Below are 18,065 nucleotides of genomic sequence, written 5' to 3' on the forward strand. Positions count from 1 at the left end.
ATTATTTATATTATACTTACAGTTTTATAGAGAAGATTTAAATTAAATTAAAAAATCCGCAAAATCCGTAAAATCCATCCTTTCCGCCATTAATAGGAAAAACCTTCGGTGGAAACTTCCAGTACTGGGAGGCAGTTGGATGAAACTTTCTTGTAATCACGGCGGAAAGGACGGATTTCACGGATTTTGCGAAAATGTTCAGATTTGTTTTAATATCTCTTTGCAAAACTAAAGCATAACATTTGCGCTTTTATCCTTTGGCCTTTGAAATACAAGATTTTACTTATCTCTGGTTTCTATATTCTGTTTCAACTGTTTTTATTGAACCACATCCCACATTTGCGGTGACATAGAAAATGTTACATCTTTCTTCAAAAGCCAGTGACACTGATACGTCGCTTTCCTACCTTCCCCAACATCAAGATGAGAGCTGTCTCAGTTTATTTATTCTTGTTCGTGTTTTTAACATGGGTCGTAATAATTGTGTGATACACGATGAAAACACGCCGCTGTAGATAATATTTTCTCAACTCTTTTCGCTTGCCTCATTAGTTCTGGTTGATGTTGTTGATAGCCCCTACTGGGACCATGAGTAGACATCATTTCCTAAATTCCTCTCACACGAATTTACCGTCACTGTGGCTTGTTAATCGAGTTTATTGTTTGGTGTAAAATAACTGTTGATTGCTGACCACTGCGACAAAAAATGGCATCGACATGAAAATTACGTTGCGAGAAAAGTCGTCTAGAAAACTCACTGGAAAGCATCTGCGAACTGATAGCGTGTCACAATTGGCCATTTAAAACAAATAATTACGTCTTCTGTTGATTGCATTTGTGTGGTATAATTATCCCCGGGAAATTCACAAGTCTTCTCTCTATAAAAGCGAAACACGTTTCAAGGCTTACATCGTCGTTCAAGATGCAGAGGGCTCGTTATCCATGCCGTCAACTAAACAGCAGGACGATAAAAAGCGCTGCGTTGTGCTACTTGAGCCCGGTAGTTCTGGGAAAATGTAGTATTATCAGTGCAAAATGTGCTTGCAAAGTTCAGGAGGAAGGTTTTGAAAATGCGTGGAATGGCGTGTGTCGAACTAGAGATGCCTGTGATAAAGCTCTGCAAGGTTTGTTTATATGTGTGTTGTTTGAAATGTCGAGCTTTTCTGTCGTTGTTTTGGTGGAATAAATTGATGCAGATTCAGTGAATAATATCTTGTTTCGTCTATTTTGCAGGCATAAAGAATGTCGCATTCTTTTTCAGCGCCATTAGCACGCAAAGTCTAAAGAAAGAACAAAGCAGGAAAAAAGCACATGTCGAGGAAGAGGGGAGCGATGATGCAGACGAATTTCCAGATTCGAGTCAATTGGGAAATTCAACAAGCCAAGAATGGGTTGCAAGTCACTCCACAATCATAAATCAGAAGTTGCGCCCATGTGTGAGTTACTGGACTGCTCTGACCACGCCAAATGGTGCGCCGTGTAGTCCTCTTGTTATCCACCGTGCCCTCCTGGAGTGCAGCGTGGATGTCTTCGCAACTCAGGTAACAACTTTATTCCAATCGTAAAATTGACATAAGTAACACTAATCAGTGATAAAGTGTAACAACTCTTTTACCGGCTTATTACAAGGCATGAAAAAAAAAAAATAAATAAATAAATAAAAAATAGTGAAAGTCAGGCTTTACATCAAACGTATAAGTGCCCAAGATAATTCCAACGGTTAGATTCAACAACTTTTATTTAGCCTGGAATTTCAAAGTACACTAACGCTGAATTTCCTCGGTACTGAAAATCACTGATCACTTGTTGACCAGGCGAATGCTGGTTATTATGAAAGAACCGGAATCAACCTCTTAAGTATTTCTCAATCTTAGGTCCCCTATCACGAGGGTAAAGAAACCGGAGCGATGAAAGAGCTGTTTAAAGTCCTTAAAGACCACAAGAACCCGTTTATGGAGGATTGGGTGAATTCGTCTTACCAGTATTGCTTTCGGGATGAATTTGAAAGTTTCGTGGGGGACGCTGATTCAGTGGATCTCGACGAATGCGGCACGGAGAACGTAGTCCGAATTTGTCTCGTCGATCCCTCGTTTTATTCCAGTCTTTCGTGGGCTTTGAGGAAACTTCAAGATGTAAAACTGGTCATCGACCAGTTCGGCTTCCAATTAGACGGCTCGGCTGTTCCAAGAGAGAATGAGATCGTCTACGAACAGGCAAGATTGTCCGATAAACTCACAGTGCTTGTCAATGACATCGGTATCGCCATGAAGAGGCTGGGCTACGCTTTGTACGGTGGAAAAGTGTACAAGAAATGCGACAAGGCAAAGTACACCTATTCCTACAAGTGCGAGGTGGAGGCGTTCGTTAATAGTTTGGCGGCTAACGAATCCTTCAAGGCGCGACTTCTAAAGGACATGAAGAAAGTCATCGATATCCTAGCCAACCCGTACTGCGAGGTCATTCGACCACTTCGCGTAGATTATAATTTGATTGAGGTTAACGATGGCAAGTGCTGGTCAGTCAAGGAGCGTCGCTTCCTGGAGAATGTGATCGCGGACAAGGACATTGGTCATGTTACACCGCGAGCGTTTTCCCCGTACGATCCAACAAGAGAGCCAGAACCGAAGTATTTCAAAGAAATTTTGGAAAACAGCCTCACAGAAGCTGAAATTGAAGAATTTTGCGAAGATTTCTTGAGGCTCTTGAATCACAATCAAAAGAGACACAAAGACAAAGTTCCTTGCCTAATTGGCGCTGCTAATAGTGGAAAGACGAGTTTATTTCAACCAATTCTAGGCCTGGTACATCATGGCAACATAGCGACTATCACTTAACAGCGCGTCTTCAATAAGGCCATGATCAATCACTTCACAGAAGTAATCTTCGTGGACGAAGCGAATCCTTCCACACTAGATATAGATGACTGGAAAATCCTAACGCAGGGAGGTTACACGGCCTGTGACATCAAGTATCAAACAGCTAAGTCATTCATTAACCGTTGCCCGATGCTTTTAACAGCAAAACAGAAACTTGAATTCGGACCAGAAGATCAACCAGCAATGGACCGTAGGCTAAGGAACTATGTCTTCAAGAGTCTGCCTAACCCAAGGAAGAAAGCTGCAGAGTGGCTCAGAAAGCACTCCATGGATTGTGTTGTGTGGGCCTCGACGAAAGCGCGTCCAACGACAGACCAAGAAGAAAGCTCCGACAGCAGCTTGGAAGAAGAGCAAATCGGTGACGGCGTTCTTAAAGACGAGGAGAAGGACGCTTTACGAGCGTTGCCTCTCGCAGACGTCTGGACTGACGCTCTTGAAGAGACGGGCGAGCCAGCCACAACAGCTGACGCTGCCAGTGACGATAAAGTCGACTCGGATGACGACCAGCGCATTCGTAACTTGAGGACAGCACTTGGGCTATCTTCCACAGGCTCCCTGAGACATAGACAAATTGCCAGCATCTTGCACACGCGCGTCAGAGAGAAGGAAGAAGAGAATCGGCGGAAACATGAACTACATGAAGCAAGAAGATCTTTCCTGAGAGAGAGGGGTGTCAGCAGCGAGATTGCCGAACTGTTGCCAGAAGACCCCGACGCAGCGATGCCAAGTCAAATTCAAAGACAACTGCAGGAGCACTGCGACGAACAAGAAGCGCACCAAGAGCAAGAAAGACGCGAGAAAGCCCGTCGAGCGTTCGAAGGCACCTGGATAAGAGCCACTGAGGTCGAGCTAAAGAACTGCTACGACGAATATCAAAGCAGTAGCGATCCCACGGTTCGCTTGAACGTCAAAGATTGGATGAAGGTCCTGTGCGACAAGTTAAAAATGCATCACGAGTCCTTGGGCACTTTCAACACTGCCGAGGCTGTCCAAGAACGAATCAAGGTGTGCACCGCTCTTGGACTGCTGAGAAAAGAGCAGCACCACCTAGTCACAAGCGTTGCTGAAAGGCTGCCTGTGTTGCCTGTCCTCAGTTCAGAAACCGAGGGAGTACAGCAACATGCACATGAGACGGATGACGAGCAGAGTATTTTCATCACGCAGCAGTGTAATGGAGTGGATGAGACGGAAGAGGTACAGAGTATTTTCATCACTCCTCTTCCGAGCACAAGTGGTGCGTCTGTGCCTCATTCAAGCTTCGACGACTGTGCAGTCTCTGCTGAACTACTTCGAGCTAGTACTTCTAACAAAAAGAAGCGAAAGAGGCAATCCAGCAGTCAACGAGCAGTCAAAAAATCCCAGAACGTTCTAACTCGATACTTTACTAGTCAAAAGTAAAAGCGGTGTTTTTTTCCTCGTAAGATAGGCCGTAGGGTGGTCTTTTTCAGTAGTTTGATAATTAGGATAGAATTAGAATTAATAATAGATAGGATAGAATTAGGCACTCAGAACGCTACATGTACCTACGTTAACACGTTACAAGAATAGACTTTTGTGTCCAAGAAATTAGGGTTTATTACACTTTGATCATTTATAAAACGCGTTCCGTAGATGTGTTAACAGGCTAGCTGTTTGTCGAATTGCGATAATTAAATGGTCCAGTTTCCTCTGCATTTTAGTTGGTGTGCATTTGTTGTTTTTTGCTAGTTGAATTGCTAACCGAGTGGCATCTTCATTCCAGCCCTTTTCTTTAGAGAGTCCGCTGTTCTTCCGTCTTGAAATTGGAAATCGTCATCTCTCAAAATAGCAGTCCACTGTCCAAACCCGTGCTTAGTTATCCCTTCCTTTAGAAAATCGTCCTCTTCTTTTGTGAATTTCAAAACACGACGAATGTTCCTCTGAGAGCGCAAGATTCTTTTAGGCAGGGCGTCCTTATTGGGGGAGGAGTTGATATTTTGCACTCTTCCAACTGAAGGCCCGGCGTTGGAAGTTGAATCTCCGAGTCTTGCGTGGACGTCCTCGTCCACCTCTGAACCCTTGGCACCTTGAAGTTTTTGTAGGCACTCGTGACCCTTCAAAGCAACTTCACGGGGTCGTTGCTTTTGATAGTAAACTTTGGCAACAGCAGAGCTGTGTTTTTGGTCTTCCGACAAAATCCTCTGCTCCTCGCTAGTGAGCTCATTGAGGCTCTGCGTTTCAACAATTTGGCGATAACGCGTGGGATGGATGTACTTTCCAATTGCATCAAACACCAGTTTGCTCATGATCTCCCCCAATTTACCATGTTGGCCCCCATTTCTGTTGACGAGAACGAAATCGCACTGGGGTTTAAGCAAAGGTCTGACGTTCGAGATGTAGCCATTGAGAACTTGCATGTTTGCATCGGTCAGAATCAAAGAATCAAATCCATACTTTCCAGCAGTCTTGAACGTTTTCTGATCAATGAATCCACCCTTTTCCTTAGCTGTAGCAATCATGTCCACCGTCAAATATTGACAAGTCATGGGACGCGACCCCTTCACTTTGATGAACAGATACATGGCAACGAATTTCGTGGCAAATGTCAAGTCTGAAGGGTTAACTTGAGTTGGACTCGATTTGCAAATCTTCACGGTATTCTCGTAGCGCGGCAGATGGAATTTCACCACCTCCAACAACTCCTCCATTGTTGCCCAGTGGCCTCTCGCTTCTAGTGTTTCGATGTCTAAATCTTGTGTCCACTGCAATCTCATCATCTTAGCAACCGTCTTTCGCGCTCTTTTGAGGTACAGCTCTGTTGCAGAGAACTTTCGAAAGACTGCCTCTGATGCCCCATGCAGCTTTCTGAAGTCGATCATTTCAGAAATGGCATCTATGTAGCCTAAACGTCCACCATGTCCAAGCTTGCATTCGTCTTGTAAGTAGTCGATAAACTTGAACAACAAATTTGGAGAACACAAACTAAAGTCCACCACGTCAAAAGTCAACTCTTCCTCGTCTTCACAACAAAATCTAAGAAACTTAAAGCATCTTGTCACTATTTGTTGAGCTGCGCGATCTTTCTTGCAACCGCCACCACTTCCGGTCAACCATCTCGTGAATACTTCCCCAATGTCACACGACAATGAAAATGAGGGAAGTAACTTTCCGGCATGTTTTGTAGTCTCACTTGTTTGATCTTGAATTGTGTTCACCATTGGAACATTTCTTGCTACCTTTAGCGAATCTGGGATTTCTTTCGAATTGGGCTTTTCATCGAAATAAAAGAACCAACTGTGCTTGGTATTAACGTGTTTTCTGCACCCCCTTTGACTTTGAAATCCACCATGGTCACACTCTTGTATTGGGCAGTGATACAAGCTGTCGGTTTCATCCTTTTCCAAGTGAAGCCGTTTTGGTTTGGGTGATGTTCCATCGATATCCGACCAATTGACCTTGCACTTCTTGCTCATTTTGCCTTTTGAAGAGCATTTGGCCAACACGATCTCCTTTAAATCTGACCCATAACCAAGGAGCCGATGACAAGCAAAGGAACTGCATATATGTTTGTATTTGCCAAGTCATGCCCTTACTTGCCCGCCCTCATTACTATTGTGCAAAATTCATGACAGTGACATGCAACCAAACTTGCCCAAGCAGGTCTGAGCGCACCCTATTGTTTGCCTTACAAAGTACACCTCCATTTGGGAACAAAATAGGAATGCGCAGAGAAATGGTCCAAAATCTGGTCCCAAATGACCAATTTGGGAACAATGTGTTCCATTCACAGAGAGGAACTCGGAAGAAAAGGTCCTAAATTATCAATTTGGGAACAATATGTTCCATTTACAGATAGGAACTCGGAACAAAACAGTCCTATATTTCGTAATAAGTGGCCAATTTGGGAACGAACTGTTCCATTCACAGATGGGAATTCGGAACAAAAATATCAATTTGGGAACGGTATGTTCCATTGGCAGATGAGAATTCGGAACAAAACAGTCCTAATTTACCAATTTGGGAACAATGTGTTCCATCAACAGATAGAAACTCGGAACAAAACAGTCCTAAATGACCAATTTGGGAACAATGTGTTCCATTTACAGATAGGAACTCGGAACAAAACAGTCCTAAATGACCAACTTGAGAACAATGTGTTCCATCAACAGATAGAAACTCGGAACAAAACAGTCCTAAATGACCAATTTGGGAACAATTTGTTCCATCAACAGATAGAAACTCGGAACAAAACAGTCCTAAATGACCAATTTGGGAACAATGTGTTCCATCAACAGATAGAAACTCGGAACAAAACAGTCCTAAATGACCAATGTGGGAACAATGTGTTCCATCAACAGATATCAACTCGGAACAAAACAGTCCTAAATGACCAATGTGGGAATAATGTGTTCCATTTACAGAGGGGACCTCGGAACAAAACAGTCCTAGTTTATCAATTTCGGAACAATGTGTTCCATGCACAGAAATGAACTCGGAACAAAACAGTCCTAATTTATCAGTTTGAGAACAATATGTTTCATTTTCAGTTGGGAACTCGGAACGAAATGTTCCTCTTTTACACTAGTGTGAACGTTTTGTTCCTACCATGTAAAAAATCTGGTCCTCTTATAGTCAATAGGAACACAAAAACGAGGAACAGTCGATACTTGAGGAACGTTCCTTTTGGAATATAGGAACAGCCAACAAAACTTAAAATCAGCGAAAAAACGAGGCAAAGACTAAAGAAAAACTCAAAAAAGCGTAAATCGAGCGCTTAGGTGAAAAGGAAACAATCTTTAAAAACTGGTGAAGTTTGTTTCGCTCAAAGGCAGCGAAACACGCCATGATAAATTTTTGGGAAATGTAAAGGACACTCTCCCGACTCCGGCATTAGAACTTGATTTGAGGAGCCAAATATAAAAGAAAAGAAGTGAAACATAGCGCTAAAGAAATATCTCTAGGATATATGAGAACAGAGACAACATTACACGTAGTTGCACAATATTTGTTTAGCATTGTAACGACAAAGGAAGTAAATTTAAGAAGTGGGAGATTCTTCTTATTACAACATATAGCGACTAAGAAATAATAAACATTTTGGCGATAGCGTACAGTGGAACCCCGTTAATACGACCACCTTCGGGCCATGGAAAATTGGACGTATTAACGAGTTCGTCGTATTAACGGGGTGGTCGTATTAAAGGTGTTCTTTAAATAGGAAAATGACTGACTGAGCTTTTTTTCTGGCCAGACTAAAGTGGCCGTAATAACGAGGTGGTCGTAATGACGGGGTGATCGTAAGGCGGGGTTTTACTGGATATATTATGTACTAATATACTATGCATCATTACTTTCCCTGTATCAAGATTGTAACTTTTTAGAGTAAGCTGTGACTGTGGTACTATGTTCCAATTTTTACCCCTTGAAATTTTAGGTTAATCATATAAAATTCCACGAATTGAAAGATTGAAAACGTCGTTTACCGTCTGCAAATATCTGCATTGGTTCCGGGGATATTTAGGTTTGAAAATTGTGTAAAATATGCACCGAAAATTCAGTTAAAAAAAGCAACAGATCGGATTACAAAAAAAAAAAAAGAAAACAAAGGTTTTAGAGAACACTTATTTTGATTAAAATATAAAATCCTAGTATGCGAACTAGTAGCAGCCAAGAAATAACTTTGAGGTAAAAACATCTTTCAGCACATCAATGAGGCAGAAACATGAAAGCTTTGTGCTCAGAAAATTGTTCGTCAATCTTTGACACCGCCTCCAACGTCTTTAATTTTTAACTGATAATCAAGGAATTAAACAAGCAAGTCAATCATTTTAATTTTCTGCGTTATAGTATTACACATTATTTTCTGCCACTGTATTTCCTAGAGCTTCATGCATATTAATGTTGTTATTTAGAGTTCATATAGTCTATGTAAGTTCGCTTTCATATCACACCGACTCGCGGTTCATTTGTATTTGCAACTGAAGATGGATGTTAAGTTGGCCATCCGAAGCATGTTTTGCAAATTTAAAATCCTAGTACGCGCAAAGAATTGACGGGAATACCAGCAGGAAATGATTTTTTTCTGTTTGTCGGCGAGTTACTTGAATATTTAGAATTTTAAGCGGTAAATTCCTTTCAGAAACTAAAGAAGTTTTTCAAAGTATCGAGCAAAGAATAAGCTGAAGAATTTAGAGAAATTCATCTTCATTCAAACTCATAAACTTTTCAGAACGCGGTTTCGCCATCTCGCGTGAGCTAGCTCACGCAGTAACTCACAAACCAAACAGTTACCTGCCGTAAAGCTCTCTTTGAATTAATTAGCCCGTAGAAAGGATGTAGTGTGAAATAAAAGTTGCCTGAACTGTGCAAATGCCAATAAGTGAAAGATCAGCGGCGATTAACCTTTGTAAAGTTCTGAACAGGTCCTGAAATTTGAAGCGTACGTTAGGAAACCAATTCAGTGTTGCGTTGTCATGGCAAGTTTTCAAACAATCACGCGTTGTACAGTGAGACGGCAATACCGTAAAATATTGACGTCTCTCTCGTGATACTGAGATGTATACATTAGGGTCATTTTTACTGGAGAAGATAAGACGCGTCTTACCCAAGACGAGACCTAACTAGGAAGCGAACTGTACCTTTATACGTTCGCGTTCTTAATAAGACGTAAAGAACACGTATAAATGGTTGCTATCTTTAATACAGCCTCGTTTGCATGTAATAATGCCATTACCAACATTCTGCAACAAAAATAACTTACAACGGCGCTTGTCACACTATTGTCTAGCTGCTGCCATTTTCATTTCCCAATAAAGGCTCTCTTCTACTGAATTCTTTGTATTCTTCTGTTTTGTCAGTGTCTTTGCTGTTGTTTTTGAGCACTACGAAACCATTTTGTTGGACCACGAGAGAGTGGTCAGTGACCCAGTCTTGTACCCAGAGCCTGCATGTTGCTGTTGTTGCTGCGCATGCGCACTTATAGTTCGCTTATTTAGAACGATGTACGACGCGGACAAAAAAAAAACAACAACGTAAGACGCGGACGAGGTAAGAACAACTGAAAATTCTGTTGTGAGATTAGCTCCGTCCTAGTTAATTCGGTTTTATTATTTTTCACACAAAAAAACTCCCAGGTTACGTTACGCGCCCTGTTGCTATGCCCTGTATAGCATGCAGAAGGTTTTAAATGCTGCATATTAATAATAACAAAGTAAAAATAAAAACATAATGCACACAACAAAAGTTAAAGGTGGATATGTAGACACAGAAAACAAATTGCTAATTAGGAAAAACATGCCAGTCAAAATAAAGATGCTGTTAATTATTATTCAATCTCTAGTCCAATGACGGGCTTTCTTACTCGTGTGTGGCAATATTTAATCTTTATTGAGCTCTTTTAAATTTAAGCACGTTCGCTCGAAAATTTTCCAGTCGATAGATTTTTATTAAATTTTTACTGCAGTCAGATAATGAGTTACTTGTGTCAGAAATGCAAAAAAAATTAGGGGTCACCGACTTCGTTTCAGAGATAAAACGTGTGCGAAACTTTCCTGATTGAAAAACTGGCGCACGTATATCAGTATGATCTATAGCGGTTTATAGTTAAAAAATATCGAAGGTGAGTCAACGAAGGCAAACGATATTAGTCATATTTTCTAGAAATGGGTCTGTTGCGTAAATAATTCCAAATGTTACCAACGTTTTCACAAAACTTATCGCTTCAAGAGGCATTTGAAACTGTCGCAGAGATAAACGTCGAGCTAAGAATAACGGAATTCAATGGTGCATTTTGCAAAAAATTCAAACTTATATATCTTCATTTTTTCGCTAAACGTAAAAAAATCGGTAGAGGAAATGATCCATAAAAAGAAAAATGGAGTCACCGAGCGCCCAAGATCGTTAAATCCAGGAAAAGCTATAGCAATGGCCATCCGCCCTCTCATACTTAGCGCGCGCGCTGGATCATGACGTGGCGCGTGAATTTGCGTGCGCAGTAAAAATGCGCAGAAACAATTAGCGCGAACATCCTTAAACTTTTGATACCTTTAAATTTGAATGATCGTTTAAATCCATTTAATCTTTTTAAAGGTCTTTTATCTGACCTTAATAATCGCTGGGATTTTTATTTATTTCAGACAAACCTTCGTTATTTCTTTAAATCGTCCTGGCCAAAGATCTGCCAGATTACAGCCTCTCTTCTGGGTGAGTGACGTACTAAGCGGTCATGTGTTTCAATACTGTGGCTGAATATTTCTTGCTGAGCAAGACCATGGAGGATAAAAAGTGAAATAATGAAGTTTCAAATGAATATTTCGGTAGCGTTTAATTACAAATTCGAGAGAATTAATTTGAAACGACACATGAAAAAGGTTTCAACTAAATTTTCAGACTGACGAGCAAAATGAGTCGCTACCCTACTGTTTGCGAATGAAGTAGGATGTTTATTGTTAATCTTACATGTGGACTACAAATGTTACCAATAAGAATTGTTGTAAGACAAATACTGCCCCACCATTAGCTTTCGTTTGTCTTTAGCAGATGTCAGTCTGGAAAGTGCAATAAATGCAGCAAGCTCAAGTTGCCGCGATTGATTACTCGCCGATTTCTTTTGAAAGTATACGATAAACAAGAAATGAAAACTGCAATTCAATGTAACTACATATTCCCTTACCAGCATTCTTTCCTACTTCTATGCTGAGAGCTAGCACAAGAAGAGTTATCGTGACAGCAAAGGGTATTTTATCCATTTCAAAAACTATGAATATTTCTCTGTGAGCGAAGTTCGAGGACGCCGAAAGCAAAATAAGAAGCAAATTGTGTACGATCAGGCCAATATTCATGCAGCATTTCAGCTACTTTGTAAATCCCTTACCAACATTCGCGCCAAAACACAACGGCTGCAGTAAGAAAACGAAACACGCGGAAATACATTTTACACAATGTCGTAAGCAGAAACAAAACCAAAATAAAAAACTAATGCCCTAATTCCCTCGAAACAGTAGAAATTGACTAAGGTGCCTGCTTAAGAAAAGGAGTGAAAGAGAGCGCTTAAATAAGATCCAGTCTGATTACGATATATTGGAACAGGAAAAACATACCCATTAACACAATATTATCCTAGTATTAGAGAGACAAAGAAAATATTTAAGAAGGAAGTTTGTTCTTAGCTTTCACACAGATTATGATAATATGATATAGCACCTAAGAATCTTAAAGTAAACTAAGCATCTTGGCCATGGCGTATATATCATATAGCAGTCTCTCTGTACAAAGAATGATACCGCTTCGATCAGAGTATAAACATGTGTGTTTAAGCTTTCAAAAGGTTAAATAAACACTGCCTCTTTCGGAATTACTGTCTTATAAATCCAGACTTGAAGGTGATAAATGATATTTGTAGGCGAGGACTTCCTCTGTAACTTAAGAAAAACGTGAAATGAGTTGATACATTTCTCGCAGTTTGCTTAGCCGCGATGTCTATTGCCTACAGGCTTAAAAAACACGATTTAGAGATACTGAAATTTTGGTATCAGTGTCGAAGGAAGTCGTTACGTATACTACGCTCTTCTGACCCTCGACAAAAAAAAAAAAAAAGAGAAAAAAAGAAAAACAAAATAAAGAAAAAAACCTCCACGTCCCACTCATGTTATGTTTCCCTCTAAACCCTAGATACGATAGGCATTTCGTACCCATCATGAGTTTGGAATAATATCCAAACGAAAAAGAAAAACCACACGTTCTTACAACGGAGTGTCTACAAGAGGCCCTCGTTACGTTTTTCTTTTATGACGCTTTCAATCCACTGGGAAAGATCGGGTAAAAACGAGCAATGACTAAACCAAGCCGCTGATGAGATTGGATTTTCCGCCTAAACGTTACGGGAAGTTATTTAAAGAAAGAAAACCTCGTAAACCTTGTAATTTTTTCCGCTTAACCCTAATCAGACGGGAAGGGTTCGGCGTATTTTTTCCAAAAGTGTAATATTCTAGCTTTTAAAACACAATTGTAGGGGTTCTTAGCATTGTTTTAACGATAGTTTGAGTCATTTCGGGTTGTTTTCTGACGGCTTTGAACAAGAGATTAATCTCAGGCTTTGAAAAATCAAGACTGAATCCAAATTGGCGGCTGTTCGAATGACATAATTTACACGTAACATGACGCCATCATACCCCTGTTAAAATAGATAAAAAGAGTCCCGGTCTGAAACGGGTTAAGCCGGGGAAGGGTTCAATAAAATGTTTCCCTATTTACCTCTTTTTCAGCTACCAGAAACCGTGTTAACTCTTCTAACTCTTTTTTTTGTTGTTGTTGTTGCCGTTTCCGAATCGTTTTCTTTTTAAATTTGGTACAAAATTGTTCCTCTTTGCCTCAAATTATGTCTGCTACGTTAGAGTGGAAATAACATTGTCACCAGAGTGACACTGAGTTCTGTGAGCAAAATAAGATACATCACATTTGGTAGAAATAAAGATAAAATATTTACTCACCAGCAGTCCTTTGTTCTGTTAAACTGAATAGCAGGGCAAGAACAACTATCGTGAACGTAAAGGGTATTCTCTCCATCCCCCAAAACGAAACCGTTTGTGTTTGTTTTCGATCCGTAATTTGGTCGAAAGCAAAATAAAGAAAGATTCCGCGTGTCAGATTCAACGCTTCAGTTACTCGGGAAGTTATTTGTCAACCGCTAGTAATAGCGCTCACACGCAACTGCTAATACAAAACCGAAACATTTGAAAATATATGCAGTATAACAAAAAATAAAGGGAAAACTACATAAAAGTGCTACGCGCCAAAAGTTGAAAATTCAAAATGGATCATTCAAAATAATTTGAGAAGATATTGTCTGGAAGAAAAGGAATGGAACAATGATTTAAGATATATCTGCACTATTTATGCGCAGGAGAAAAGTAATGAAAAACTCTAACGCTACCAGTAATTTGGCACCTCGGCAGAGATACACAGGAAGTTGATTTAACAAGGGAACTAACTCCGTCGCTTACACAATTGTGATAGGATCTGAAATAACTGGCTATCTTCTATGTTGTGAAATGCTTAAAGGTAAGCCAATGAAGCTGGAGATTTGAGCGTTTAACTTCAATTTTAAAAGGCTTCAGACCGACGATGAAGAGCATTTTGGTGGGCCGTAAGTCATTCTTATAATTCAACGGGATGTGCTTCACAGTTGTGAGTCATGAATCTGCCATTAAAAGATTCAGAAAAAAAAAAACAATTATGGAATAACAGCTGAAAAGTTTTTTTTTTTTTTTTTTTTTTTTACAAAATATTTTGCGCGTTTTTGTGAAAACAAGAGACTCCGAGTCTTTAACCCTATATTACAGCATCCAGTTTCCTTTCCGTCGTATTGCTTTGTTTGTCGTCATGCATGCAAACACGAAGTGACGAGGCCAACTAGTGACCTGTCACGTCACATTTGTCCTCTGCTAGAAGTTAAGCTATTTCGAACCAAGAAAGCAGACTTTATTCACGAGAAAAGAAAATTTATTACCAATAGTCTGAAACTCCCAAACGAAAATAACCTAATACAGCGATAAATGCATTAGACATTGTACTCTACCGGTCAAAGTTCTCGCCCGGGGATTAACCGAGATCTATATATGGTCAACAATCTGAGTAGAAAACGCATGAAGGGATGTATAGTTGTAACATTCTACACAATACTTGTACCACAATTGATAGTATTCTCCCCAACCCTCCCCCCCCCCAAAAAAAAACTAATAATAATTAATAGTAATAATTATTGACATCTCTGCGAGTGTAACTTTAGGATTGAGCGAGTGACTGACGGAGTTTGGTTGTCTTTATTTGTCTGGTTTACGCTGAAACGTAAATTACAACAATGACACAAAAGAAAAAAAAAAAAAAAGAAAAAAAAAGAAATAAATTCTTTGTAGAAAGCAGGGAGACATTAACATCAATATGTAAGGACATATCTTCTAATAGGAAAACAACTTAAACGACAACGATAAACACAACAAGGAAAGCACATAGAGAATTAACATTTGACGGTAACGCGATTTTGGCAGCGGTGTCGCAAATCTAAACATCGCTCCCTTCACTATTATACGGACATCGAATAAATTTAACTGCAAGCCACTCTGATATGCTTAATTAAGGGTAAACCCAAGTGTAAGGCAGATATTTCTTATCTTACCTATAACCGAGGCAAAGGTGAAAATACTTAAAACATCGGAGTGTCTAACTGAGGGGTACTCTTTACAGGTTTTTCTTTTACTCTTGTGGGTTGAATTCCCAAGCTAACAACGCGGAATTCACGAACAAGGAACAAGCTTACAAGGTTGGCATTAGCGCGGTCATGAAAGAGTTACAGGAAGTTGTTTCCAGGCCAAGGGACGAAAGTGTAGATCAAGAGCCGGTGTACAGAAGAATCATTCTTAACGAGTGATGGCGTAGCTAGGAAGATTTTATAGCAGGTAGCTGGGAAAGAAATAACTCACTCGCTTGCTTGGTCATTCAGTTGGTCGATGAGTTGTTAACTTTTTTTGTGGTTATTCGGCTGACCAGTATATTTGGCAACTAATGATGAACACAGGTCAACACAGGATAAAAGCCATCTTGATATATCAAATATTGTCATATTTGATGAGGTTATGCCACACGCTTGATTAAAAAAAAAGTATACTAAAAAACAAGAAGTTATAGAAATAAAAGGGAGCAATTGCAAGGTACTTGACGATATACTGAGCGTTGTGAAAGCGGGACAGGAAGTTCTTTCCAGGCTTAAGAACGAAAGTTTCGATCAAGAGCCGGTGTACATAAGCATCATTCTTAACGAGTGATAGCGTAGCTAATCAGAGTTTGTAGCAGTTAGTTGGGGAAGAAACAATTCACTCGATCGCTGGCTCCCTCGGTTAGTTATTTAATTAGTCATCGTCGACGGTTAGCAAACTTTTTTGTGGGTATACCGCTGACCAGTATATTTCGCTAGAGGGCGCCACATTTGCCCGACCATTGTAAACAAAATGGCGACGTAAAGTAATGACCAAATACTCCCAAATTAAAGACTATTTGATATCTAACTAAGGCGGGTATACAATTCGATTCATCGATAGCTTTGAAGCGTTGCCAAGTTTAAAAGCGGGGTTAAACTCTCAAAGGTGTTTCAAATACACTTTCGTTATAAGAATATTGTTTTTCCAGCCCAGGCTGAACATTCTTATTGTTCTGCCGATTTAATTTTAGGCTAAAAATATTCTTGTGAATATTCTTAAATGTAGATTATAGGAATACAAAGTGGACTATGCCGACACAGCGTCCGATTATCTGTCTTATATCATAACGGATGGCGTTGAATTAATTTGGAGCCAGACTGCAAGAAATAACGCCTGATATGACACACATAACGTCTTGGAGAAATGTTATTAGCATCGAACATACGGCTAGAGCTGTTTTGTTTTCGTGTTTTGGCTAGCTTTGCCGTTTATGGAAGGAGGAACTTTTATGAGGCTTAGTTAAATGCAAATAATTGTACTGTATTTACAATTTTTCGACACAAAATTATATTCTTCTTAAAACCTCACCCTCGGGTTTATTCTTAAAATATTCTACAAACTCCCCAAATTTCAACCTCAATATTCTTACAACGTATATTGTCATAGAAAAGAAAGTGTAGCACGAGTTGGCTTAAAAAAGCCTTGTGATTCCTCTCTATAAAAACATGTAACAAGCTGGAGTTTAAAGAACAGCAACAAGACTATGAAGTCGCTATAACCAAACAAAAGCTATCCTGTTTGCAGGATCTATCACTTAAAACACAAGTTGTCTATGAATAGCGTCATTAATAAAATATGCCAAGGGAAGAACAAATGAATGGAGACGTTGTAATTCCTACTACGTACTATGATCATTCTTCAACATTCGGCAATGTTGCAACATAAACTTCTAAAACCATTCTTCCATGTAATAAAAATTGTAACATATCCTTGTTATTCAAATAACTGTTTACCTGCTAAGAGATAATTAAACACTGAAGTAATCATTCATGGCATCGCTTTTGACAGCACCTTTAGGTGGAAGTGTTTCTGAAAATGTTTAAATTTCGAAATTTCTCAACATCGGCGCCATTAACACTGACTGAGTCAGTCAATTGTTTGTCTAGTTTCATTGAGAACAGATGAAATTAACTTTATGTATGACTGAACGCATTAGCATCAACTGGCCATTATCCAAGCTAATATCTCTTTTAATCACTATCTCGAATTCGAGCGGAACCCAGGGCAAGTATGGACTACTTATGTCATCACGTTCCCTCTTCATCCATCGAGTTATATGTTCGCGTAGTTTGCAGAACGCGCATCGACGTATGTGGGCAGCTGATCATGATGTTCGTCATCGTGTTGCAGTAAAGGAGAAGCGGCGACAGAAGATTCATTGATATAGTCTCCTTGTTTTGATTTCACCAGCGATGCATAGGAACTATCCCCTGGCAGCTGTCCAAAACACAAGAAATAACAATTGAAACTGAAATACCAAGAAGTCAAGGACAAGGACAGCAGCGGTGGTAACATCGACAACGAGGTTTTAATATTCAGACGTCTATGCTTTTGCACATATCAAAACTTTAATTGAAATTACCATCATTGCACGAGGAGTCAACATGGCATATCCACACTCTTGACTCGAAGATTGATTTGTTTTCCGCCACTGATTTTCGCGTTTCATATCACAGGGTTCTGCTTCCTCAGAGAACCCAAGCCCTCTCGCCACATTTTCTGAGCTCAACGACGACCTTTCTTGATTATCAAGTTGGTCCCTGTTAGCAAAGAGATGAGCGAAAACAGCACAGTACAGTACAGTAAAAAAAAAAAAAAAAAAAAAAAAAAACGTACGAGAAAACACGTGCACAGAACGCATAGACTGCTCTTAGGCTGGGGGTGGCACGCGAGTGTAATAATAGCAGAAAGTTACCAATAAGGGAAAACTGTCTCCAAAGTAGTCCTAAGGCAAAACCAGTACCACAAAAAAAAAAAAGAAAGAAAAAACAACGACAACAACAACAACAACAACAACTACGGCTTAGGAAGCAACCCAAAATATCCCTTTTCTCATAATGGACTGAAGTTTCCTTGTCATTTGCATGTCGTTTACACTTCGTAAATTCGACTGATTCAATCATTTAACAGAAATGAGAAGTGCTTAGATTATTTCAAAGAAAGTAAACTCTGAAAGCAAAGGGCCTTGACCCTCCCAATA

The 18,065-nt window shown here is 39.8% G+C and overlaps 1 protein-coding gene across 2 annotated transcripts in view; it reads right to left on the reverse strand.

Annotated features, from left to right (window-relative positions):
- Positions 1 to 18,065, reverse strand: part of LOC145497757 (uncharacterized) — a 123,771-nt gene that overhangs the window by 35,185 nt on the left and 70,521 nt on the right. The window lies entirely within an intron of this gene.

This window comes from Orbicella franksi, chromosome 9 (genome assembly GCF_964199315.1).
Source record: "Orbicella franksi chromosome 9, jaOrbFran1.1, whole genome shotgun sequence".
Taxonomy (NCBI): domain Eukaryota; kingdom Metazoa; phylum Cnidaria; class Anthozoa; order Scleractinia; family Merulinidae; genus Orbicella; species Orbicella franksi.